This window comes from Coturnix japonica, chromosome 3, assembly GCF_054131305.1.
Source record: "Coturnix japonica strain WE chromosome 3, WE-NBRP24, whole genome shotgun sequence".
NCBI lineage: Eukaryota > Metazoa > Chordata > Aves > Galliformes > Phasianidae > Coturnix > Coturnix japonica.
Genome location: NC_140665.1, coordinates 12908491 through 12934310, shown reverse-complemented (window position 1 = coordinate 12934310; position 25820 = coordinate 12908491). Strand labels below are relative to the sequence as shown.

General features: G+C 37.0%; 2 long non-coding RNA genes across 3 annotated transcripts; one reads left to right on the top strand and one right to left on the bottom strand.

Moving 5' to 3' along the window:
• The first annotated feature begins 5406 nt into the window (after positions 1-5406).
• LOC107310860 (uncharacterized) lies at positions 5407-18769 on the top strand. 2 transcript variants are annotated; one of them, XR_004306692.2, is made up of 3 exons: positions 5407-14674; positions 16850-16906; positions 18165-18769. It is a non-coding gene; the product is annotated as an uncharacterized LOC107310860 (long non-coding RNA). The 2 variants fall into 2 exon arrangements; XR_004306690.2 differs by having other exon boundaries at positions 16850-18769.
• On the bottom strand, positions 18604-25090 carry LOC107310859 (uncharacterized). Its single transcript, XR_001553770.3, has 3 exons — positions 24451-25090; positions 20938-21314; positions 18604-18684 (listed from the first exon to the last, which is right to left on the bottom strand). It is a non-coding gene; the product is annotated as an uncharacterized LOC107310859 (long non-coding RNA).
• Between the last annotated feature and the right edge of the window lie 730 nt (positions 25091-25820).

Genomic DNA, 25820 nt, shown 5'->3' with positions numbered 1-25820 from the left:
AGACTCTTCACTATGACAAATATCTCCTAGATTCGCTGCTATACTTGGGGAAAGAAAAATAAAAGATTTGTTTCTCTGTTTCCTTAGGAAACAATAACAAAAGTACAGTGCATTTATTTCTCAACAACAGCAACAGTCACCTGATTTTTGAGTCTTTAACTTCCTGTGAAGTATTAAGAAAATTCTGTCATGTCTGTAATGAGTAATTACTATAATAATAATAATAGTCTAGCTTCATTTGTTTTTAAGTAAGTGTGGTAAGGAGAAACATATTTAGAAACCAGCCACAAGACAGTAAAATTGATTTCTGGTTTATCTGGTTCAGCTCTGTGTCTCTCACTGAGCTGGGAAATAATTGATTGCTTGAAGCCTTGTAGTAGTAGTTAAAAATTGATAAATGTTAAAGCAGGAACAGTGTTTTATAGGTTCTCAAGAATTGTGGAGCCCCCATATTTCTTTCTCATCACCGGCTTTAGATCATGAGGTGAAATTTAAAAGATGCTTCATCTTAGTCTTAGTAAATTATATTCAGCGGTTCTGGGGTCTTTCACTGCAAGAAGCAAAACAAAACCTTTAGTTACACAACACTGATTAGAAATGCATGAAGTCAGGCAACCTTTTTAGAGTTCAGCATATGGTTTTAGATCAGCTGGTGTGATTACCTTGAAAACCAACAAGCCATCTATGTTCATAGCCGTAATTTCTCAAGTCAGTATCTGCAAAGTTTATTGTTATTAATAGCTAAGATGTCATCTCATGACATAAACTGTTGTAAAAATTAACACATAAAGCTTATTTTTAATGAAGAAATGCCAACATATTTATTTATATTTATTTTATTGCAGGAAATTGACTTTTTAAACTATCTGACTTTTACACTGGGGAAAACTTTAACATCCTTATTACAATAGTAGCAAGATCTTTCCTCACTGCCTTCCTGATATTCCACAGAACATTAGCAAAAAAAAAAAAAAAGAAAAGGTCTAAAAGTTACCCAGGTGTTTTATTTTAGATGCATATCAAGGCTTTCCTCTTAATATATAAAAATGTCATGTTGGAGTGAGAGATGAAATTATGTTATTTTAGATACTTATGAGTCTTCTGCATTGAATGCAATTTAATACTCAAATTAAGCTACTGCCTTTGGGGACCCACGCTGATAGTTTATACAAAGAATAGCCTTTAAATGACTTATATTAATTCTTGTCACACAGGGAATCTAGGATAACAGTGCAACCATGTGCAACATAGTTTATAATTGTGAGTGAAATACTGTAGTTTACTTGAACAGCAAATATGATTGAATTGCAGAACTTCAAGGTACTTTACCAGCATAAAACCCTAAGACAAACTACAGAATTTACTTTAATTTCATGTGTTCAGACTATACAAGAAATTAATCACAATCAACTACTTGTTATACAATTGTTAGCAATATATTGTTGTATACCGGAGTACAAATAATCACAGCATAATGGATTTTTTCATATCATATTACTATACACATATTTTAGTTTCATAGTTATGCTTCAGTGAAATAGAAAAGCAGGTACTGAGGAAGACCAATATTGAAGCAAATTGCACTCCTTGTTAATAAAATTAATAGGAAACACAGCAGGCAATAAAGCCCAGGCCATGTCTTTTAGTTCTTCTGCTTCAACTTTGAGGTAGGGCTTCAATTATTTATTTGCAGACTACTTTGCTTAGTGTCATGGTTTTGTGCTGTTGCTGTCAATATTCTACATCATAACATCATGTGCAGTATGAATCATTAACTGAGGGTATAAAGGGTTAAAGAGAAAGTAAGTTTATGTTTATAACTGAACGATACAGATTGCTAAGGGAAAGTTATATGGTATTAAGGGTGTTTGAATGGGACAAACTGTTTTGATGGTATAAGAAAGTGTAATAGAGAGTATGTGGAAGTGTAATAGAGGGTATGTGGAAGTGTGGAAGGTTCATGCTCCAGTTCTGTGGAATGGCAGCATCCCGAGTACTCAGCTTTTGGAGGAGAACTACACATCCCAGAGGACTTTGCAGAGGATGGTTCCCTGACCATGACATTTCCTGATCGGGAATCGAACCTGGGCCACGGGGCTGAGAGCACCAAATCCTAACCACTAGAACACCTGGAATATGTAGTCAACACTAGAGGATTGATCAGTTGAGATGGTCCTACATGATCCAGCCCCCTACATACTGTAGAGTGAGATACCTACAGAGACATCTGTAGTACATGTTGGGAAAAGCAGTTTGGGTCCTTCCAGCTTCTGGAAAGCGCAAAACTCTCTGTGGAACTGGTTTTTCATAGGGACCTGGGTGCACTTGGTGGGTGATGGAGAAAAACAGGGATGTCCAATGTGTACCACAAGGGAATTTGATGCTCGGGGAGTGCAGTCCATGACTCCATATATATATATTTATATAGATATGTGCATATGTAACACATATATAACACATGTAACACAAGCAATAAATGTTAATTATTGCTTGTTCAGATATGTGCATATGTAGTACATGCTAATTGTTGTCTGTTCCTATATAGGTTTGTGTTAAGCATGATGTGGTGATGTGGAATAAGGGGTGTGATGTTGTGGCTTTGTGATTTCTGTTGTCGGTGTTCCACATCAGAACATCACATAGAACAGTGGCAGTTACAGAGTTCACATTGTTGTTCCGTGTCGCAGCCTTCTCGAGTGTTTCGGGTTTCCTAGAGGAGATGGGAGGGATGGCATCCCCGGAGGACTCGGCGCGAAGAGGAAGCACGGTGGGATTCTGGGCCGGACCCCAGCCGCTCTCTGTCTCTTTGCCGTCTCAGCTCGTTGCGGAGCAAAGCCCGTGCTGCCCTCGCACTGTTGTGATTTCATTCTCACTTTGGGTAATGTCGTCTCTCTCGTTTTGCTTGATTTGGTTACACGCAGTAACCGTTCCTCCTCATATCGTTCCTATTGTGTTTTCTCTCTGCTAAAACGATCTGCTCGCTCTCCGCCCTTCCCTCCCCTCCTGGAGCATGTGGCCTTAAGCCGGCTGGGTCGCCCGGCAAACGCCTTCTTTCTTCTTTACCTTCTCTCCTCTCACAGACTTATGTCTAGGGGTAACCTTGTGACAACCAACTGCATGCCATTTAAATGTTTATTTAAGCTTTTTAAGAGCAATTTCTTTAAAAAGAACTGGAGTTATTAAAAATAAAAAAATAAAAAAATTTTAAAAAAGTATTTTGCCCGTATAGTTACATTACTGTAGACAATGAATTTATCATAGAATCATAGAATGGCCTGGGTTGAAAAGGTCCACATGACCATTTAGTTTCAACCCCCCTACTATGTGCAGGGTCGCTAACCACTAGACCAGACTGCCCAGGCTGAGCAGGAGCCTCATCCATACATGGTAGCTAGTATAATGTGGCTCAAATTGAGTGATAACATCCCTATGTTTCCGAGAGGATGTTTGCTTTTGGATTTGAGCCCTGTTTGTAACACAGGCCTCCTTACATGCGCTTAGTGCCTTGTAGGAGTAAGCCTTTTATAAATACTCATTCATAGAATCATTAAGGCTAGAAAAGACCTGTAAGGTCATCTGGTCGAACCATCAACCTGTTACATGCATGCCCACAGAATTTGCTATCAGTTTTCTGCTTTTCCGTTCTCAACTTAATGCAACTTTTGGGGATTCAGTGATAAGGAAGAGAGAGACAAGCATTATGCTCAAGAATAAGTACTCCACAAAAGCAGCACTTTGTGCTGAGATGATAGCATACAAACAATACACATGGCTTGTTTTACTAATCATCCGTGCCTTTAGAAGTAGGCAAGTAATAGTGCAGGCTGAAAAAACAATGAGCAAACATAATAAGTGATTCCTTATAATCTTCCCAGTTTTTAAAAAGAGACTGGAGAAGTTAATTATACATTTATCAGTTTTAAAATCTGAAGTCCCTTCTGAAAGAATAGCAGAAAACTACCAGATTTTACATAAAATTTTGGCTTTTATTTTTATCAAATAAAAATATTTTCACAGTGGTAGGAATGCCGCCTTGCAACACTGGGGCCCGGAGTTCGAATCCCCCCTGTGGCGCAAGTGGTAGAAGTGCCGCTCTGCTACACAGAGGCTCGAATCCCGGGGGTTGGACTCGATGATCTCTAAGGTCCCTTCCAACCCGCACGAGACTATGATACTATGATACTATGATGATACTGTAATACTATGAAAAAAGAAAGGTGGCAAGTCATCTCATTCACACAGTATTTTCCTTAAACATTTTCCATTTCTGCACAGTCCAGATCACTCCTACAATGAAAATGTATTGTCATTTTATCAGAAAGTATTGTCATATAATATGACAGCATCTTTCATTATGGAATCTAATTTTATTCTATTGAAATTAAATTGCTTTTCCTTGCTCATTACATGTCTTTGCTGTAATTCTCATTACAGACATTTTTCTTTTGATAGTTCACCAACATCCATAACTTCTGATAACTTTGTCTCCAAGGACAGTAGGATAAATAGGGTATCCTTAAACAGTGCTAATCTTCTTTATCTTAAAAGTACAACTATGTATTACGATGAGTGTTTAGCAGCAAGCAAAGAGAAAAACTTATGGATTGATATTGAAATAAGTATAGCATTGGAAATGAAGATAACCTCTAACAGTGAGCTCTAACTCCTCTAACAGTGAGTCTTCAGCTGTCAAGTGTTTCCAGACAATTTAAAACTTGGATTGTTTATCATATTGAGGTGTAAGATTTCATCATTTGAAATGATACAAGAATTTGAAAACTCCTCTTATTTTTTTTTTCTGATAAGGGTGTAAAAGGGAAAAAAATCAAGGACTTTGTATGGGTATGTAAAAAGAAAAAGTCTTTACATTTATGGGTACCTGGTCAAGACAGTGACATAGAGCTATCTCAGTTTCTTGTAGGATTGTGGTAGGAATGAGGTTTCTACATAGAATTTATGATGTGTTTCTTTGTGTGGTTTGGATCTGAATTCTGTGTCCTGGACTGTTCTCACAGTCCTGTGAGAAGATCTCTGAAGGTTGTGGATCTGGCAGGCTGGGTGTCTATAATGCATAGAAATGGAAATAACGAAAACAAAGCAAGTGTAGGCTTGAAAAGTTCCTAGTGAGTATAACTGCTTCACAAATAATACTGATAATGTCAATTTCTTTTCATGGACTGTTGCATTTTTTCCTTTGGATTCCACATTTTTATTGCTGCTGCCTGTTAGTACAGAAATATGAAATATTGAAGTAATCCTAAAATACTGAAGTTTGTGAGAATGGCCACACTGGTAATTACCCATAAGCCTTCACAACACAGCAAGAAACATTTCTATGATTTATTTTTATTGCTTAGAAAAATCTAGAAAGCCTGTACAATATGGCATGCCCTGATATTAGCTTTACCTCATCAACCTTACTGAAGCTTAACTTAATGAAGTAATAAATTCAGAAATGTGTTTCTGCATGCATTTGTTTCATAGATTTATTATAGATAAATCCACTTATGAAATGCATTGGGATGAAAAGTCTACACTGCAGAAACTTCCTAAATACTGACGCACGTATTACGGTCTCCATTACCAATAATTCTTAGAAGCAGAGCATTAAGTTTAATGATGATCGTAGAATTGTAGAATCACAAAGTGGCTTAGATTGGAAGGGACCCTAAAGATCATCCAGTTCTAACCCCTGCCGTGGGCACAGCTGCTCCCCGCTGGCTCAGGCTGCCCAGAGCCCAGCCAACTTGGCCTTGGGCGCCTCCAGGGATGGGGCACCACAGCTCCGGGCAGCAGTGCCAGGGCCTCACTACCCCCTTAGTGATGAATTTCTTTTAACATCTAACCAAAACCTCTCCTTTTTTGGTTTAAAGCCATTCCAGCTTGTCCTGGAGCTGTCAGACTATGAAAAAGGCTGGTCCTGCTCCTGCTTGTAAGCTCCCTTCAAGTACTGGTAGGCCACAATGTGGTCTCCCCATGCCTTTTTCTTCTTCAAGCTAAACAAGCCCAACTCAATTGAGCCTTCTCCATGTCTGAAAAGATCAGGTCTCCCTTTTCATTTATCAGCAGAAATATACTTTCTTTTGCCTGTCTCTTCTGCTTAATGTATCTAAAGAAACCCTTGTTTTTCACATCCATTACCTTGGCTCTCCTGATCCCATCACTGCACATCGGGACAGCATTCCTATATTCTTTCCAGGCCAACCATATCTACTTCTGCTGCTTATGTTTTTCCTTTACTTCCCTCAATTTGCTCAGCAGGTCCTCGCTCAGCCACGCTGATTTCCCAGAGGATCTGATGCAGCAATTTCTTATGCAGCCTGAAGGTTGCTCTCCTGAATTTCAAGGTCCCAGCTCCAATATTTGCCAAGTCCAGATTCCTTAAAAACACAAACTTGACCAGGGTGCTGCAGCCCAGGCTGCCTCTGATCTTAACTTCTATAATGAACTCTTCCATGTTGGCCAGCACCAGGTCAAGCAGTGTTTCACCTCCAGTGGGTCTGTCCTGAACCAGAAAGTCATCATCAGTGCACTCCAGGTGTGGCCTGAACCCAAACTGTAAGAAGAATATGTTCGCTTGAGATATTTTGGCTACTCAGGTGTATATAGAAATCCATGTTAACTCACTTGAAAATATTTTATCTATCTGTGGTAAAATGAAGAAATTTTCAATCTAGTTGAAACCAAGTTTTGATATTTTTTATTGAATTGCCCTGGAAGCAGTATGTTTCTGCAAAATATAATTTGGTCAAATCTGTATTTTTCAGAGGAAAACTGTTTTATCAAGACAATTTTCCACTAGTTCTATACCTTATAAATATTCTACCTACATTTCATGGTTGCCCATTGCTTATGGTGCCAAACACACACACACACAAAAACATAGGCAGTTTCATCAGAACTTGTTCAGTAACTCCATGGATCTAATTTCTGATATCCTGTCTAAATAGCACCAGAAATTAAGTTCTGTATTAGTCTGTGAATTTGTTCAAGTTGAAGAAACCTGTGTCTACTTGTCTTATATATGTATTACATTTAAAATATCCTGTGGCAGCAGGTTTGTATGCTGGTAAATACTTATGACTTTAACATGCCCATGGACCTTCGTATAGCATTTTCAACATGCCTGTGCATGCGTATCCATCCTAGAAGGCATGCGAATACATAAACAGTAACCTCTGTTGAGTCCTGTTTGGAGGGGCAAATATATTTGAAAATGTAACTGCAAATGAGAATAGAACTTGATTTCCTTGTATCAGCATCATTTCTTCATGTCTCCATGGAAGGATGAGGTCACAGCTGATTTCTAGTAAGCTAGGTATGAAATTATATACACATTCATCCTGAAGAACAGCATTTGACAGCAGCTTTGTTTTAATCAATGTGTTGTAGATTTCAGTGTGTTGCACTGAATCTGACATAGAAGGCAGTTCCTTCTATATGTATATACATAGTTCAATATATATTGTTTAAATGAATTTACAAAATTAGAAGGAAGTTACAATTATTCAGCTGAAATTATTTGTGTGGCATCAGTCATAAAGTTGTGATTACATCTTGGAACTGCCTAGTAAATGCACCATCAAAAAGAAGAAGAAAGACCATTTGATTCATAGGGTGAATTCTGCCTTTAGCTTGCAGGCAATAATTCATTTTAACCAGTGAAAATTTTATCTGTTGGAAAACAATGTTATGTACAAACTCAGTTGTGAAAACACTGGCGTGTTCTTCTTTGCAAGTGTGCGTATGCATGTAAATGAGAACCAGGTTTGTCTTAGAAGGTACAGACAGAATCTGTATTGTTACACAGAATTTTCTAAGGACATCTGCAGCATAGCCTGAGACTCTTCCTGTGCCTTAAAGCAAACTCTATGCTTTTGGGATCTGAATGCAGCAATCCAAAGCCTCTTCAATGCAGAGAACAAACATGTGTTGTTTTAGTCTGTGGGACTTTGTCAAATGATGAAATTGAAAATGCTTTTCACTGACTGAGGAAGCAGCTTGCATTGCTACAGGTCCCGAGGAACCAACTAAAATGTTATGCTGTTCAGATGTTAATACTAATGCATCTGAATGGTAGTGATATTTTGAACTGTATTGAATAGTTATTGGAATATGTTCAATTGACATGAAAATTTTTGTTATTAACAATCTAAGGAAAAGGAGGAGGCTGCCCTGTTTCAGTGTGAGCTCTGCATAACATATAAATGCTATGTGCACATATATGTTTTCAATCCAATTCTTAAAATGGTTAGTGTCAGAATATGTGATTTAATCTTTTCATTTTACAGGCTTATTCTGTTCAGCAAATTTACATTCAGATATTTCAGTAGTCCTGCTGATTGGCATTGTCCATTTTGGTGACATTTGATTCATTCAGAAATGACAAAAAATAGCTTCTGGAGTTGGAATTTCATTTTTATGAGAAGCCTGCAACTACAGGAAGCATTGTTACCTTGTGCTTTAAATTTCCCCTTGTTTGCCATCATTTTTCCCATCTTGGATGATATTAGAATGACAGGACACAACAAAAATAATCTCTAGCACACACATGCAGTGTTTGCACTGGTAAAGGAAAAGGCTTGAAATTTTTGTTTCAATTGCTCATAAATTCCCATAATCAATAAGAAGGTCTACTATTCCAAGTTGAGTGGATGTGTCACCGACATGCTGGGGGAGATGCTCAAACCATGTTGGAAGAACCCCTCTATTTTTAATATATTCAATAATTTGTAGAATAATAATACAGCGTGAAGTATACTGCACAGGAAAAAGGCATTTATATTGTCATGTTATGATTATGATGATGCCTGTAGGTACTTGACAGCCCCCAACAAAGTAGGCTTGAGAATAATACTATTGGTTTAATTGTTTGACATGCTTTTCTAATGATTGGATATGATATAGAAAAATGAAGCTCCTAAGTAACATACTTCTGATATCTGTGTGCATATGTAAGTATATTTATGTCTGTTTTAGCGTATTTATTTGGGATTGTTGTCTGGCTGAGTCTGTGCTCTTATACTTGCAGCCTTCAGAACAGGATGACTGCCTCAATTTGACAATGGGTGATAATCTCGGCCTTGTGTTGACTCTTGAACTACATCTGCTTATTTGGGAAAATACTCCCTGTCCTGAGCAAAACTGTGCAACTGTGCAACTACTTTGAGAGCAGAGGCAGTCATGTCCATTGTCTGTATGCATCCCGGCAACTGTTATTCTCTTTAAGTGACAAACTGTTTTGCAGTCTGTGCCTCCAGAATTCCCATTCGTTCAGGAAATAGCAAAACTCCTATGTAAAAGAAGGGTTTGAATTAGTACAGATCACAGCCTTTTGAATTTCTTTAATGTGGCTTTAAATGCAAAGGACAGAATATTAGCTCTCCCTACTACAAACATTTTTGTAATAACACATCAGTTTCATAATAATAGCAATTTAATGGATTGATCTTCTTCTCTATTAAGTTTGAGCTGCGATTCTTTTGAAAGATACCATATTTTGACAGAGGGAATAACATATAGAACAGTCTTATTTCAGAGTTAAATTCTATACACCAGCCTTGTTCTGTATAATTTAAGCCATTGAGCCAAATATCCCTGTAGGCGCTGTTTTGTTTCCTTAGCCTCCATATATTATTTCCTGTCAACTTCTTGTGCATATTTACTATGATAATGCTGGCACATAAGGTGAGACAATAACTCAGAAGCATGAAATATATGCGGGAAGATTTCAGATCCTGTATTTTATGCTGTTCTTGTTAAAAGCTTAGCTACTATTTTGAACAAAATATATGGTACGACAACTTCATACAAATATTGAAATGATCTTGAAACTAAACACTTAAAATACATGAATGTGGTTTTCTGTTGGATGTTGAGAATGTATCTTAGCTTTCGAGTTTCCTGATTTTTGGACAGCATATGGTGAAATATTACTAACACCTCTCTTTCTTTGTTTTTCCTTTGTTTTTCTAAAGATAAATTGATACACACCTCATATTCATCCTCGGTATTTCATTTGCATTATCACATGTGAAAGACAGTAGGGGACCTTCCATCTGTATAGTTTTTCTCTGGTGTGGCTGCAGAGAGTACCTGAGAATGCTTCTTACATTAACTATCATTTACTTTTATCACACTAAATCTTCTGCAGCTGTTTGTATTCCCAATCTGCTGGATTATGTACCTGCTGCAAAGGCTGGAGGAATCTAAATTACAACAGGGAAGGCAATTGATTGGCATTTGCAGGAGATGCCACTTGTCAGAATACTTACGTGAGCTCTGCTTGTTCTCCAACATGCTAATGTCAGCTGTGACACAGCCTTACCAGGCCATGACAAACCAGCCACAACATGCAAGTGACACACTGACTGTGATTTTTAATGGAAATAGGCCTTGTAACTTCCATTCTCTCCTGTCGCTACATGTGTGTAAATGCCAGTGCTGACAACTGCTGCTGACGAATGAGTGGCTCTTTGCTGTATTGGGAATAAGAAAAAACAGCTTTACTGGAAGTCAGCTGAAGACATATAAGTGAAAAGACAAATGTTTTATTTTTAAGGATTTGGGCCCGCTAGTTGCTATCAATAAGCTCTGTCTACAGAGCATTACTTGGGTGGCTGGGGTCCGAAGGAGGTTGAATGTCTTGGTCCACTGTGGCAGCATGTGGCAAAATCTGGGAAAAAATTTAAGTGCTTTTTGCTTTTGCTATTAGCAGTATTAGCAGTCAAAGGGGCAAATATTCCATGTCACTAAATGAGAGAAATGATTATTCCCTAGAGAGCTTGGGGGAAAAAAAAAAAAAAAAAAAAAAAAAGAATAATTTTAATGAACTGGAAATTCTGCTGTTTAACCAGTTCTGATGGTAAACAGAAAGCTGTATCAATTGTTTTAAACACAGTAACTGTCACTTCTTTTGTAAGCTGGCATCTTTTAAATGCATATTTTCAATCAACACTTCAGTGTTCTGAGCTGTCACTACCTTCGTGTACCACTGCCGCTGCTGCAACCACAAGTCAGTGCTTCTCAGACTGATTGCCAGCATGCACTTCTGCCAAAAGTTTCAATGCAGGCAGTTGTAAGCCTTAATAAAATACTTTTTTTGTGTGTGTGCACATTTGTGCTGGAGGGGAGGAGAGAGGAGATGATAAAATTGCACTTCTCAGTGCTCAGAAGAACTGTTAGGATTACACAGTGAGGGCAAAACAGTACTAAGTTTGCAACACTTCTTAGGAAGAACAATCGGTGGAGCGATCTTGTGGATCTGTTTTCATGAGAGTAGTCTAAATGAAGTGGTGGATTTTAATGCTGATCCTTCTGCTAACAGAGGCAATTTTGCAGGTGATGCTCTGTTTGCATCTGGACTGTTGGGTTGTATTTTAACAAATAAACAAAATTCACTTAGCCATATCAGTCCTCTGATTCCAGCCTTCCCATCCAAAGCAATATCATCCCTAACTCCCTTAGGGTAACACTGGCTAGACTGCAGTACATAACATAAATATTAGGACGGCAATATATGATATCTGGGAGAAAACCCATTACTTGTGATCCCTTTTAATTATTATCCCACAATGAATACGATTCAGGCATAAGTAATCTCATTGGAATTTAATTTTTAAGGGACAACATTGTTCTACACATGAAATGTAAAAGTACAATTCAGTGGACTACGTGCCTAACTCTCAGTGACGAGGTGAAAATACCCATTAAATGTTTTTTATGGTTAATGCTTTCAATACTCTTACTCTGTATTTCACTAGGGAGTGCAAAATTCACAATGGATTGTCTTGAAATCTCTGCAGAGCTGATGAAACAATCTTCTACTCTTATTACGTGGAAGCGTTCTGGGCTCTGGCAGGGAAGGCCTGTGGCTGATGGAAAGAAAACAGAGGAAATCTGGTCACGCTGGCAGGGCTTCCAACCTCTGACAGAAGCAGGCTGCTGCAGGCGATTTAAAGGGGCGCACTGGGACTCACCAGGTGTTCAGAACTCATAGTTCTCAGAAAATAAAGTACCTGGACCAGCTGCCTAAACCTGTATCAATAGAAAGCCTATTCACAAGGAGCATGGAGAAGACCTCTGAATTGCTGTGTAGCCAGAATTAGTATCCGTAGATGTTTTTATATCTTAGTAGGACTGAATTAACTTCATAGGTACTGTAACAATTTCTTTTCTGAGGGAAGTAAAATGTACTAGGAGTGTTAATACAGGTGGAAAAAAGTAATCAAAAATAGCCACATGAAGAACACTATCCATCTCTAGGATTGCTTAAGCTTCTGAGAATTTCGTTGTATCAAACTTGGCTTGCATTATCTGCTTCAGAAGTTTTCTGATGCTAAGTGTGGAAGTGTGCAAGGCAAGGTTGAACAGGACTTTGGGCAGCCTGGTCTCATGGAGTGCATCCCTGCTAAGTCAACCCATTCCATGACTCAAAAGCCTTTACTTCAAGCATCTATAAATAACATTTGAAACAAAGAAATCCCTCCAGCTTCCCGTTTTGATGTACTCCTTGGACAAGTTTTCAGTTCTTCAAGACCACAAATACTGCAGTTACAGCTTTATGAAAGCCATGCTTTCTTACAGAGTCTAGCAGCTGGAGCTTTTAGGCAGCCTGATAATAATGACAATGATATGAAAATTTGGAAGTGTGTTTTTTTTGTTGTTTGTTTGTTTTTTGTTTTGTTGGTTTTTTTTAGTGGGATCCCAGTGCAAACAGAGAAGCTCTTTTGCATTGAGCTCTGCAACGAGACCTTATCACTAAGAATCTAATGCTAGCATCTTCAAAAATGAATGCAGCAACCAGAGTTGCAAGACTGCACAGAAAAATGCTAAGTTCAGTTTTGTATTATTTGAGTAACTTAAATTTTTCCCCTTTCATCAATATCAAGTTTTTGTTTTTCCTCTTATTTAATTCTAGTCTTTGCTTCTATTTTATATGGACTTTGTTTTCTGAATAAAAGTATGCTTAAATAGTGCATATAAATTACAGAACATTTGTGTATGCATACGTGAATATATTACAAATGTAAGTTTCTTCATAAAGATCAGTATCATGCAATTTAATTCTTTTTTTTTTTTTTTCTTATACAGGCTGCCATTTCTTGCAGTTAGCACGTTGCTAAATTCTTTTTTAGGTTATATTCACTAAGTCCTGCATTTAGATAAAACTTTAGGTTTTTAGACTCACAAAGGTAAACCTCCTCTGTGTGGAAGCCAGCTTCCTTTCTCACCTTCCTTATTAATAAATGATTTAAACATCCACCTTTCACGCTTTCTAAATGAATTCCCAAACAACTGACCAATTTGCAGCAAATGCTCAAAGGCAATTAGTATTCTAGGGTGCATCCCTCTGCCACTCTTGCTCAAGTTGTTCAAATATTTAGAGTGTCAGACAGAAAATGAAAATGATTCTGTAGTTTGAAAATCCACCAGGGACACCCAGGCCTTATTCTCAGCTCTCATAGAAAGAGGAGCAGCTTTGTCTGATTAACAACTATTCTGGAATATAAATCAGACAGGATGTGAATTAAATTTTAGGAGATCCAGATCCTAAATGATGAAGAAGATAAGGTGCTTTGCTCATCTTCAGTGTTTTTTTAACTACAAAATTCTTCTTTCTCCATCTTCTTTAAGATGTAATTGAACTTATTCCCATTTCCAAATGTTATTTATTAATGAGTTTTTCTATGGACATGATTTTCCTTTTTTCTGTTTTTTATTTTCTTTTTCATTTGTCATTTGTGCTGTGCAGAGTCCAGAGTAAGCCTTAATGAGCCATATGAGTCTCTTCCAACTTGGGATATTCTGTAATTCTGAGGTTGTCTTTCAGGTTGTTTTAAAGAATGGTGAAATGAAAGAAAAAATGTCGAAGTTGCACTTTCTCTTATGCAAATTTACTGTAACATTTGCTGTCTTCTGAGTCTTTCTTAATGTGTTTTTATGAGAAATTGATAATCACAGCTTGAATATCTGATTAATCAGCTGAGGCAAGTGTAGGGTCAGCTGTGGGAGCACAGGTGAGAGTAATTTAGCTGTGCTCCCAGAAAGGGTCGAGCTTGACGCCATCTCCTCTAGACCTCATTTAAGGGCTGACCACCACTAAGGCAGCATTTCTTAGAGACTGCTCCTCGGTGGAGATTGTCTCAGATCACCACCATCTTTTCATTATTGTCACCATACAGTGTTATTCAAGTGTGTGTGTGTGACCATTTCTTGACCACAATTTTGCTACTACCTTACAGGATAACACAAGCCTTTCTGAAAGCATATGCATTCTTTGCCAACTAATAGCAATCACCAAAGAATTTGCATATAAGTGAGGTTGTTTTTAATATTTGAGTTAATGTCCTATTCAATTATTACTATTTAAGGCCTTTGAGTCTGAAACTATTCATGTTTCCTCTGTGTTCTCCAGTCAATTCCTCCGTAATCTCCATAGCAGTGAGCTGTCAGGGCCATACAACCTGTTACTTTATGAAAGTTTTCATATACTAATGTAGGAAAAGAGATGGAGACAATAATCATTAGTTATGTTTAAAATGATTTTGTGGTGATGTTGTTTTATTTTGTTGTTGTTGTTTTTTTACAAGCAAAACTGACAGTGTTTGAGGGAAGAAGTGAGAGGCTTGAGATGGTGTAGCATGGCTAAAAGCTGCCCTGCTCAGAGAGGAAGGTAAGCACCAGCTGAGTACAGAACATGGGTCCTCCTGAATTGTGTCCTTTCTCTTGTTTAGACATGTTGTGTCTTTCATGATCTGTCTTCACTTTTTGTGTCTGGATGGTGTACCTTCTTTTATTCTTTTCATGAATGGATGAAACTCTCCCACATCAATTGCTTGCTTTCATGTGAAGGGAATGGAGGACATAAGGAGTCATTTTCCATAGTACAGAAAGTCTGGCACAATCCCACTGCAGTGCAGAGATGTCTGCTATGGGAAACACCCGTCACCGCTGAAATTGATAGGGATTTTAGCTTTTTCTTTTGTGGAAGTGGGGGTGACTGTACTGGGGTTTGATCCAAGTTAATTTTCATCCTTAGCCATCTGGTTTAAAAATTCCTGTGGCTCAAGTTAATGCTGATGTGAATAAGTGACAGAGGTCTTTATGTAGGTGATCCAATGAGCAAGCTATAAATGTTAATCAGCAGTCTGCACAGGGATAATATTCCTCTTGTGTTGGTCATGAAGAGAAATTCTATTTAGCATGTATCTAATTGAACAAAAAGCCTAAATGTAGCTCTGAGTCTCCTTTGCTGGCCCTATTGCTGAATCCCATACACCTCCTCATTCTGCTTTCCTAATTGTTGTGCATACTTTTAAATACTCAGTGCTCACTGGCACACAAACTGCTTAATCTTCCTCCAATTTAACTTGTAAGATCTGAGTCTCTCACCTCTGTGCTGATCGCTCCTTTCAACTTCCCTGTGTGCGTGTATTAATCAGATAAACAGATACATTTCATTTGATGTTTACCAAAATACTAATGCTTCTGTTTCTTGGTATCCAAAACAGACCTCCCGGGATATTTCAGTTTATTCCTGTATTTATTTGGTGTTTGTAAGGCTTTTGAAAGGTACTGAAATGGAAGAACCAGGACTACAAGCCTTCTAGTGTTATAACTAGCAAGTGCCAAGCACATTTCCATTAGTACAGTCAATATAACTCAGTTTTACACCAAGCCTATACAAGCTGGTATATTAAGTGTGATATTATGCATGAGATCCTGATAAGAAAGTGTTGGGAAGAGTCTTGTTCAGATTCTCTTGCCATGAGCATTCACTGTGATTCATGGCAAGGGATGCAGCTGCTATCCATCTACATTAGCATGCAATTGGCCATCTTTGTTTGTCCAGAGCAGTGCCAGTTGGGAGCAGAATATAATGGGCCTCGGGAGGGCATTTTTATTTTCCTCCTTCTTTTAGAAGTCTTGTGATGAATCCCCATGCTAGAGTCCATAAGAAAGCACATAGGATTTCCTTACAATGACAGATGATACTAAGAGGCAGATCATGCTCCTATTACACCACCTTATCATAGTAGTACAGCAGACCTCGCATCTGCCCACCTTAGAATTGATACTGCCTAAGAGCAGAATACAGTGGGAACACTCAATTGTTTTGAACATTTTTTAAAGCAATAAAGGTAGATATTCTTAGTACATCGAAAAGGGAAAGACAGAGTTAGGAACATGATGATACACAGGAGAAAGAAAAAAAACAGAAAACAAAAGAAAAAAAATTAGACAAGTAAAATGATTTGCGACTTCATTTTGGTTTCAGTGTAGTTGTTTCTCACAGAACATATCTTACAGTCACACTAACCATACTAAAAAGGAGCTGACATGACTTTTATTTGCATTTAAGCTATGTGTTACTTTTCCTGCAGGTTATTCACTCCTCATGTGCTACTAATGCTCAATGAATCCTACTTATCTGTGCAATGTAACATGGCCTTTCTGCAGGTCTATCTATAACTGCCTGAAAAAGTTGTTACATGCATCATGGAACAGTTGCGTGTGGTGAACACGTGGCCACGTGGCACGCACTCTCAACCTCATCCCTCCAGTAGCCCCCTGCATGTGACGGGCGCTCTTGATGTTATTGTAAAATACATTCACATTTTCAACATATTCTAATACTATTTAAAAAATTCTAAATATCAAAATTAAGGCCAAAGGTAACTGCTAGAAATCAACATTTTGCACATTAGGTGTTTCCAGTTTTTTCACATGCATGCCTATGTCACATGTGTCTGTAATCTGTATTCCTGAACCAAATTAGTTCATACACACATTGAAATTTTAAAATATCACTGTAATTTTATAGTAAATGTCATTTTGCATTTCCAAGTGTCTCATCATCCCAGGAAGAAACATCCTCAATGGATTCACAGCCATCTGGAACCTGGTGAGCACAGTTAGAGTTTTTGCAGAAAAAGGACGGAGTTTGGGCAGCTGTGGTTCAATGTTTTCTGATTTTTAGTATAAAGTGATTGTTGGATTTTAATTAAAACAAAACAACAAAAAAAAAACCTCCACATATTCTTTCTGATAGAAGTAAAGTAAACTTCAAAAAGAAGGAAAATTTGGCACAGAAATGATGAAAATTTGATTGCTAACCTAAGTAACAAATAATGGGTATCTATTTTTTTTGTTTGTTTCCAAGTCTATGAATCAGAGCTAGGAGTATATTGCAGCCTTTTTTTCTTTTTTTTTTTTAACTTATGTAGTATTTTTTATTTTTCTCTTGATTAACTATTTGGTGATCTTACCACATTCTCTTGGGGTCTCCACCATTGTAAATTGTTCCTACTGCCCAGTTTTCCTGACTTATAACCAGATCTCATTTCTGTCAAGGCTTTTTCTGTGTGCTGCTTCTGATTATGCCTATGATTTTATAATTTGTGCTTATTTTATGCAGTTTTGACTTCACAGATTCCCATTTATCCCCATCTATTAATGCTGCATGGACTATATTAATATCAAGTTCTGTTGGCTTTTGTTTGTTGTTGTTGTTTTTAAGGAATGTAATATACAAAATTCCTCAGCAGATATATCAGAAGTTAGAGTGACGAACAAAATTTGTAGATGTTGTTAAGTATACAAAAATACCTGCAGTCCCTTCAACACACAGCACAGCACATCTGAGAATGCCTAGAAGATGTTACTTGACTGATTTTAATGAAATCTAAGGAGAAGATTTTGGCAACCAAGTTATACATCACAGTTGTTTCTGGAACAAGTTAGATGCTATTCCAGAGACAGATCCCTAAAAAAACATAATATGTATAATAAAAGTTCACACAGAAACAAAGGTTTAAATTATTTAGATGTTGCTTTCAGTGAGTCCCTGTGAATTAGGTGGAACAGTCCCGTGTTCCAATTTTTAGTAATTTTTTTTTCTTTTTCTTTTTCTTTTTTTTTTTTTTTTTTGCATTGTTACCCCACTGAAGACAATGCATTGACAATCACCAAAGGTTGATTGAAAGCTTGAACTTAATTATATAAGAATACAATTTTTAATCTGATTAAGTTAATGAGGGACTCTGACATACCTATGTATTCGTTCCATATGAAGCTTCGGTAACATTTAGCACTGATTTACCTGGTGATGTCACTTACCTGCATGAGCTTTCCTTTAGATTCACCTTCTATTTATTCTGCAGGACTCTACTACAGCAGATCAATTGCACAGTGCCAGCCTAAAGGCCTCTTTCCATCTCCAGAGTGGTATAAACCATGAAGGATATTTAAGTCAAGTTGGCCCCATTCACAGTAGTTCAACTTGCTTTACTCTGTGAGTCAGATGGTGCTCCAAACAGGAGTGTAAACTAGTTGACAGATACCGAAAAGGAAAATGAAGTGTATTCCATAAACACTGTATGACCTAACTTGCAATGAATTATTCCAGTGTAACTATACAGCCACTCAACAAGTGTCTGAAACACAGCAGCAACTTCTCTTTTTATTACATGTTTATTTATAGGTTTGTTATAAATATGTAGGTTGTGGGGACATCAGATTGCTTTGTCATATCATTGTGGATTCATTGGAAGACACTGAACGGAAGACCTTTGTATGCGGACAGTTCGTTTTTTTTGTTTTGATTGCTGTGTTATTTTTGTTGTTGGTTTGTTGCTTGCTTGTTTGGCATACTCTAATTTCCTAATTTTCTGCAAAGGTGAACTAGTGAAAAAATAGAAAAATACAGGAGCTAAGACATCTCATATGTTCCTTTTTGCTAAAAATAAACTACACAAAAGTGAAATTCAGAGCAAATGGGTTTGTTGTTGTTTTTTCTTTTTATGTATTTGGTATGCATTTAGTCATTAACCATCAATATTAATTTGACGTAGCTTTATTGCACCTGTGGCATCAACTTCTAAGAACTCCAGGACATAATTCAGTTGCAGGGTCTTACATGGGTGTCCGAGATTAAGGCTTTTCTGAAACTATTCATTTTTCTCATGTCATCAGACCCAAACAAATAACTGCCTAGATAGAGAAGGGGGACAAAGTAGTAATACAGGAAAGGTCTGCTTCCAAACTTGGTCTGTGTGAAACAGAAGACATCACTCAGTGTTGGGGAAAAGAAAAATAATAACTCTGTGAAAGCAGTCTTAATCCAGAACTGTCCAATGCTTACAGCCACTGTCAGATTATAACACAGCCCTGCATTACCCTTAACAGCAAACTGAAGACAAACTCATTAATATGACAGATTCATTTCTTTTAACATTGGTGGCAGCCACTGAAAATGAGTTCTTCAAAATTTTTTAATCTCTAGATACTGAATTATGACTTAGTTAACATCATTTCTCTTATTAAATTTTAGGCTTTATTTAAAGAGAATCATACAGATGAAATTATAAGAAAAATCATAGATTTAAGACTTTCCTCAGCATGGAACATGCATTCTGTTCTTACATCTAACTTGTCTAGCATGACATATGTACCAAATTATGAGAGAAGGGTATACATGGCTAAATCTCCACTTTAAACTATTCTTTACTGTTATCCAAACGTTACAGAAAAATGAAATTTTGCTTTGAGCCTTTTATTAAACATCTGGAATTCAAGGAATAATTATGCTAATTAAGACTCACGTAGGGGCTTTGCCTATTTGCAGTTTCACGTTTAGCAGATTCAGGTATGTCATTAGCAAAGGAATGTTCCTGATACGTTTTGTTTGTTTTTTTTTAGCATTTCCTCCATTGCAATTGAGAACTTTTTTTCACTTTGTGTTTTTTAAAATGCACGTTATGTTTAAAAATGAAGATTTAAAGTTTTGTCACAAACAAACAAACAAAAAGAACAACAACAGAAAAAAAAAGGATAAAAAGAAAGTTCAGTGAGAAAGAAGGAAGTCAACTGAACCTTGGTGAAGAATCTTATTAATGACATATGTCAGCCTAAGGACAATATCTTGCCTGTTTGTTCAGCAAAATAGAACTTCATCCACTAGAGGTTAACCTGGAAGGCCTAATTAAAGGTTATTTTCTCCATTTCTTACAGTTAGGAACAAATAAATTCCAGTTGTGCTGAGTTTCCTGTTAAACCAACTTCCACATTTATGGCCATTGTGTTTGGCACCATTGTTTTTAAATTAGAAAAATGATGAAATTTCAGATAGAAATGAATGCAGGCATCTCTTCTGTGTTTCTCAGGTGTTGTTACATTCAGCACTTACAAGAAGCACTTAATTCTGAGCAGTTCATTATGAATAACTTTTAAATACAAACAATTTATTCATCAAAACCAACATAAATAGGAGATTGCGCTAAGCGCATCATCATCTCCATCACCGGAGCATGTTCAAACAGAAGCATATACCAACTCTCTCTCACACAATCAGATACAATACTTAATACTTCTGTGGGATTTAGGTACTTCAAGTGTTAGGTGGTTTGCTGTAGACAGAAGAAAGAGAGGCAAGGAAATGTAATCTGATTTCTGACTTAATGAACTAAAGGCAAGGTCCTAGGGCAAAATCCTTTACATTATCTAGTTGTGAGCAATCATGCTGTATATTTTCTGTATCAGAACAGAGGTTGTCTTCGACAGCCCACATAGTCTCACCAACCACTAGCTGACAAACATTAGCTGACTGTGCACTTACAAGGCTAATAATTGCATTTCAAAATACCTAAATAAATATCTTAATAGAAATATATACTAGGCTATACCGTATAGCCTGGTACTCGTTGTTTGGATGTGGTGGCTGCTAGGCAGTGACTAGTGTACCATTATGGCTTATAACATTTCTTTCTGAAAAGTCATTTAAACCTTAAGTTAGTCTCCAGGGGAATACAAATGAAAAAATAAAGCAAAGTAAAAATGAGGAACATTGCTTGGAAACACATAAGTTAAATTCAATGATAACAAGCAGTTTTTCTCTTGAATAGCAAACAGTGAATTTATGTGGTATGTAATTGTTACCTTGAATGATTGATAGAATTCTTGAATATTTTGAAGTAAAACTCATTCTGACTTCACTCTCTCTCTGTTATCCTTCAAAATGCTGTTTTGTTTCCTGATGTCAAAGAAAGTCTGTCCGTTATCCGAAGGCTTCAGCTGAGACAAAACGTTTAAAAAAGGCTTTCTGGTTAAGATAAAATCTTTTTTGAAGTGTGGACAGATCCCAATGGGCCTCAATCAGTCAAACTGCATATGGAAGCCTCCTCCACCTGTCTCTCTGGGGATCGGAGAGAGCTCCAGCAGTCCCATAGGCGCTGTCTTTTGAATGTAGTTCTCAGACAGCTGAAAATAAAAGGTTCCTCATCTTTGAGAAATACTTCCATGGGCCTGAAGATTCTCTAAGTGAAATAAAACAGAAAAGGAATATTCAGGCTGGGGTGATTTTAACTCTTTTTCTCTGTGGCTGATAACAACACCATCTGCTCAAGGATTATCTGCAAGCAGGCTCAATTCATTGAATGAACTGCTCATGCCAGATTGCTCTTCTCTATATAGCAATCTACAGTTGTTGATTAATTATAATTCCCCAGTGAGAAAGGTACATGCTGTTATTCTATACAGGGAAAATAAGGCACAAATAGTTAATCTGTCCTGCCAATAGTAGCTTGAGAATTCAATTTTGCACAGTAGATCTGAAGATTCCGCCCCAGACATTGCACAGCAATATATTCTGTCACATTTTCTTACTATTTGTTTGAACAGTGAGAATTCAGAGAAAGAACTCTACTACAGGGTCTTTTTGTATGCCTACAAAAGAAGCTGCAACTGCTGGGATAAATATTGAAGACTGTACGTTGGTCAGCTCATGTCACACTGCAGACACCGGCTTATACCCTTAAAATTCCTAAGTCAGATTTATCTTTGGCTGGGAGAGCTCCAAGGCAGGCAGTCGTAGCTCGATTTTGCAAACGCATGCCACATGACCTGGACTGCTACACTGATCCTCCTGCTTGGAAATAAGTTCTATAAATATGCATTTGAACTTCAAGTTATTCATTCTTCCTTCCTGAAAATAAAAGATATGGCTCAAAAATAGGATTGGAAGGGTTCAGATATTAATATACTGCTTAGTCAACAGCAACTCAGGAGAGATGAATGTCACATCAACAGAAATACTGACTAGCAAGTAATCAGTATTGCCCCAAAAGAGCTAGAAAATAATTTAAGCCTTTTTAATTATGGGTAATTTGTACACAAATACTTGTTTTCATCTTCTGTGTACAGTTTATGTGTATGCTTTCTATATAAACTTGATTTGGGTTCATATGAATTATTTAGTATATAGAGAATTAGAAAAAAAATATTAAAATTGCTACACCCATAATCTTGTGCTGTAATTTAAACAACATATGGCAATATTTTGGTAAGGAGAATGTAATATTGAGAAGAAGCTTTGATCTTTGAGATAGTTACTGAGAAAAGATAAGTTTCTTGGCAGTGAAAATTCAAGTCCCACAGTGAGTTCAGCAGTGTGCCTGCAGTCAAGCTGCACACAGGATAGACACTGCTGTGTTCCATGGGGATCTCTCTGCTTATCTGTGACATAATGTTGTCACTGCTGATGGCTGATGTGAGATGATGAAAATAAAGTAATACTTGTGACAATATATTTTGTTCTAAAGAGAAAGCCTGATAGTTGTCTGAAATACTTTAGTGATGACTATTTTTTGCCTGGCTGTAACCTTTTAAGACCATAGAGCTTGGATGAATTTGGCAGCAGGTAGCCTAGTATAGAATTTCAAGTCTCTGTCCAGAAGTTCTTGAAGACAAAATAAAAGAGGTAAACCCAGTGATTAAAGAATAAAGCAGAAATAACTGTGTTTTTTTTTTCTTCTTCAAAATAACATTAATAATGTAATCTAATACACACATCAAGAACTTATTCATGTTAGACTTCCATTCACCATGGAGGAAGTGGTTTATTTTTATTTTTAGTGGGAAAGGACATCCTGAACAGAGTTTCCCCATTAAGCCCAGAAATTCACAATGAACTAAAGTGTACTCAGGTTACTTTGCAGGACTGAAATAGACTACTTAAAAACTACAGGACTTGTACATGGGTGTGTAGGGAGACACACATACACACAGTATTCCTTCAGAAAATACCACTTTTCACTCCAAGTAAGTCTATTTCTAGGCCCATTCATTTTTACTTGTGAAGTGTCACCTTTCCATGCCGCAACATATTGCAGAGCTCTATGCTTTCACCATGCTGCTTCGGTGCAAGTGGCATGACTTATCATTGTTGACAAAAAAAGGCAACTTCCTGCACATGCATAATGAAAGACTTAAATGTTTTCCAAATATCTGTTTAAAATGTATTACTAATTAAAAAACATCCTGAAGATTTACTGTCGAGACTAATGATGTAAGAAATGAAGACATCTTTCTTCCTGCTTCAGTAGTCTAGGCAGTGGGCCAGTGTGCAGCGCAAGATATATCTGCTTTATTTTTAAAGTGGGGGGCAGTTTGTAGAATGATATTTAAAGAAACTATATTTTTCTGTGACATGTGATTATCCAAGCCCTGCCATTGCAGTCCCCACCATTCTAAATGAAGATGTTTTCAGGGGACCAACCTTTATGCAGTACATCCTTCCCTCTAACAGCTTGGGTTACCATTCCTGGTGGGATTCTGTCTCTTACCTTTGTCTCCTCCCAGTCATCGCCATCATAACCTTTATCAAAAAGCTGTAGGCACATTATCAACCATCTGCATTCATGCTACATGGTCCTGCTCCTCCATCACTGTGTTCAAACTTGGTTTACAAATATGAATCCAGTTTTATCTTTTGTTTGTTGAGAAACTCGATGCTGTTATACCTTTTAATTACTGAGGCTTTACACTTTGTAATCTACCATGCTGTGTTTACAAACCAGCTCTTGGATACTAAAAAGATTAATTAAAGCAGCAGGCCCACAGCTATTGAAAAGAAGGCATTTCTAGAGTCAGCCTGCTGTTTTACCAATGTCTGAACATTAACCTATGATGAATGTAAAAATAGGTCATAAAGATGTGAGGACCCCACTCCTCATGTCTGAGGCAAAAATTTAGGCAAAGAGAAAAATGTTTTCTTTGTGTACTGAAATGAGAGACAAGAACAACACTATTCTTCAACACCTTAACACAAAATGGGACAGAACCACTGCTAATAAATATCTGTTAGTGAATAGCTTGCAATTATTCACATTCACAGTGCAAAACAATCACTAAAGATAACAGTGTGGATAAGAACTGTGAGAAAGCAGGTTATTCACTTCTAATTTGAGTACTATAATGAATATCTAGCTCCTCAGATCCACCCAGTAAGCAAATTTATATACTCTGTTTATCATTACACCGCTCATTAACAAGATATTAACTCTGCGTAAAAGTTCCACAGTGTGAGGCTCTATAATAATATATTAGGAGGTCTTATATGGTCCTGAATCATGTAGTATGAATGTTGCTTGACTTTTGTAAAACTAAACCCACCATTTCACCAACCAGCAACCAAGATTCAGATTCGTCAGTCAAGATGTGCAGAGAAGTTCCACAAAATTTGTTCTGAAAGGACTTCAAAATGTGCTGTGGATTTTCTCTTTTCCCCCCAATATTTAATGTCCACATATCTTTACTTCCCTGGTCTCATTATTTTCTTCTGTTTGAAAGTCTCAACTTTCTTATTCTTGCCATATTTTTTCATTCTGTCAGAGTGAAATATTTTCCATACCTTTTCCAAAAAAAAATTAAAAAATAAAAATTAAAAAGTTACGTTAAGCATAACATTCTTCTATTTAATTTTGCCAGAATCAATTGGGTTATATATATATATATAAATATAATATACACACACACACACACACACACACATATATATATATATAGTTCCTAAAAAAATATCCCATTCTGAGACAAGATTCTTATGTGCATTCAGAACTGTCTCTCCCATCTAAGGTACACTGGATTGTGACTTTCCCCTGGGGACAATGCAGCTTTGTAGCAGTGGTAAACAGCAATGGAGAAGTTATCCGGAAGATTCACAATTTCAGTTAATTCAACTCTCACCCTTGTCAGACCTTAAGTCAATTACATTGCTGGCAACTACCAAAGTTTGAGACAAGCAATTTTTGTACCCAAGTGCCCAGACTTTTGTTTTAGAAAGCAGCTGTAAGTTTTATACTAGTAGTTCCCTGTCTTTTGAGGATATGCAGAAGAAAAAGATGCATTCACACAGCTTATAGGGATACTTAACTTCTCATGCAGCACCAGGTATTTTGCTTTTGATAAAAACTGTCATAGAAAACAGTCTTTTGGGGCTTGCCAGAGATCAACTCGTCAAGGAAAAATAAAAATAAAAAAGAGAAAAAGAAATCAGGCCTCTAAAAGTTCAGTCCTAAACTTAGTTTACTTACTTACTGATCAGTTTAATTATGCCTCACAAAAGCACCCACTTAGGTGATAAATGTCCTAAGTTGCCCTTTAGAGACTCAAACTCTCTCCTGACATTTATGTGGGACTCTCATACTACAGTGCATCATGGTACATATTAAATGGAAGCCTATAGAAGAGAAAAAAAAACACAAAGCATCTACTTATATCTTGAGGACTACAGCCTTGTGATGTTTCCAAATGTTTGGTTGGTTGGTTTTTATGGTGGTTTAGCTAAAAACAGTTTTTGGTATTGAGCTTTTGAGAATCTTTCAACAATTTTATTAATGTGATTCAGATAGATAAGTTCTTAAGAAACTGCAGTGATAAAGCAACTCACCGTCTTCTTAAAGACCTGTTTACTTACCCTTTTATCCTCCCTATATCTGACATTTCCCACACTATTTACAGTGTTTGAATGCTTATTACGTGGA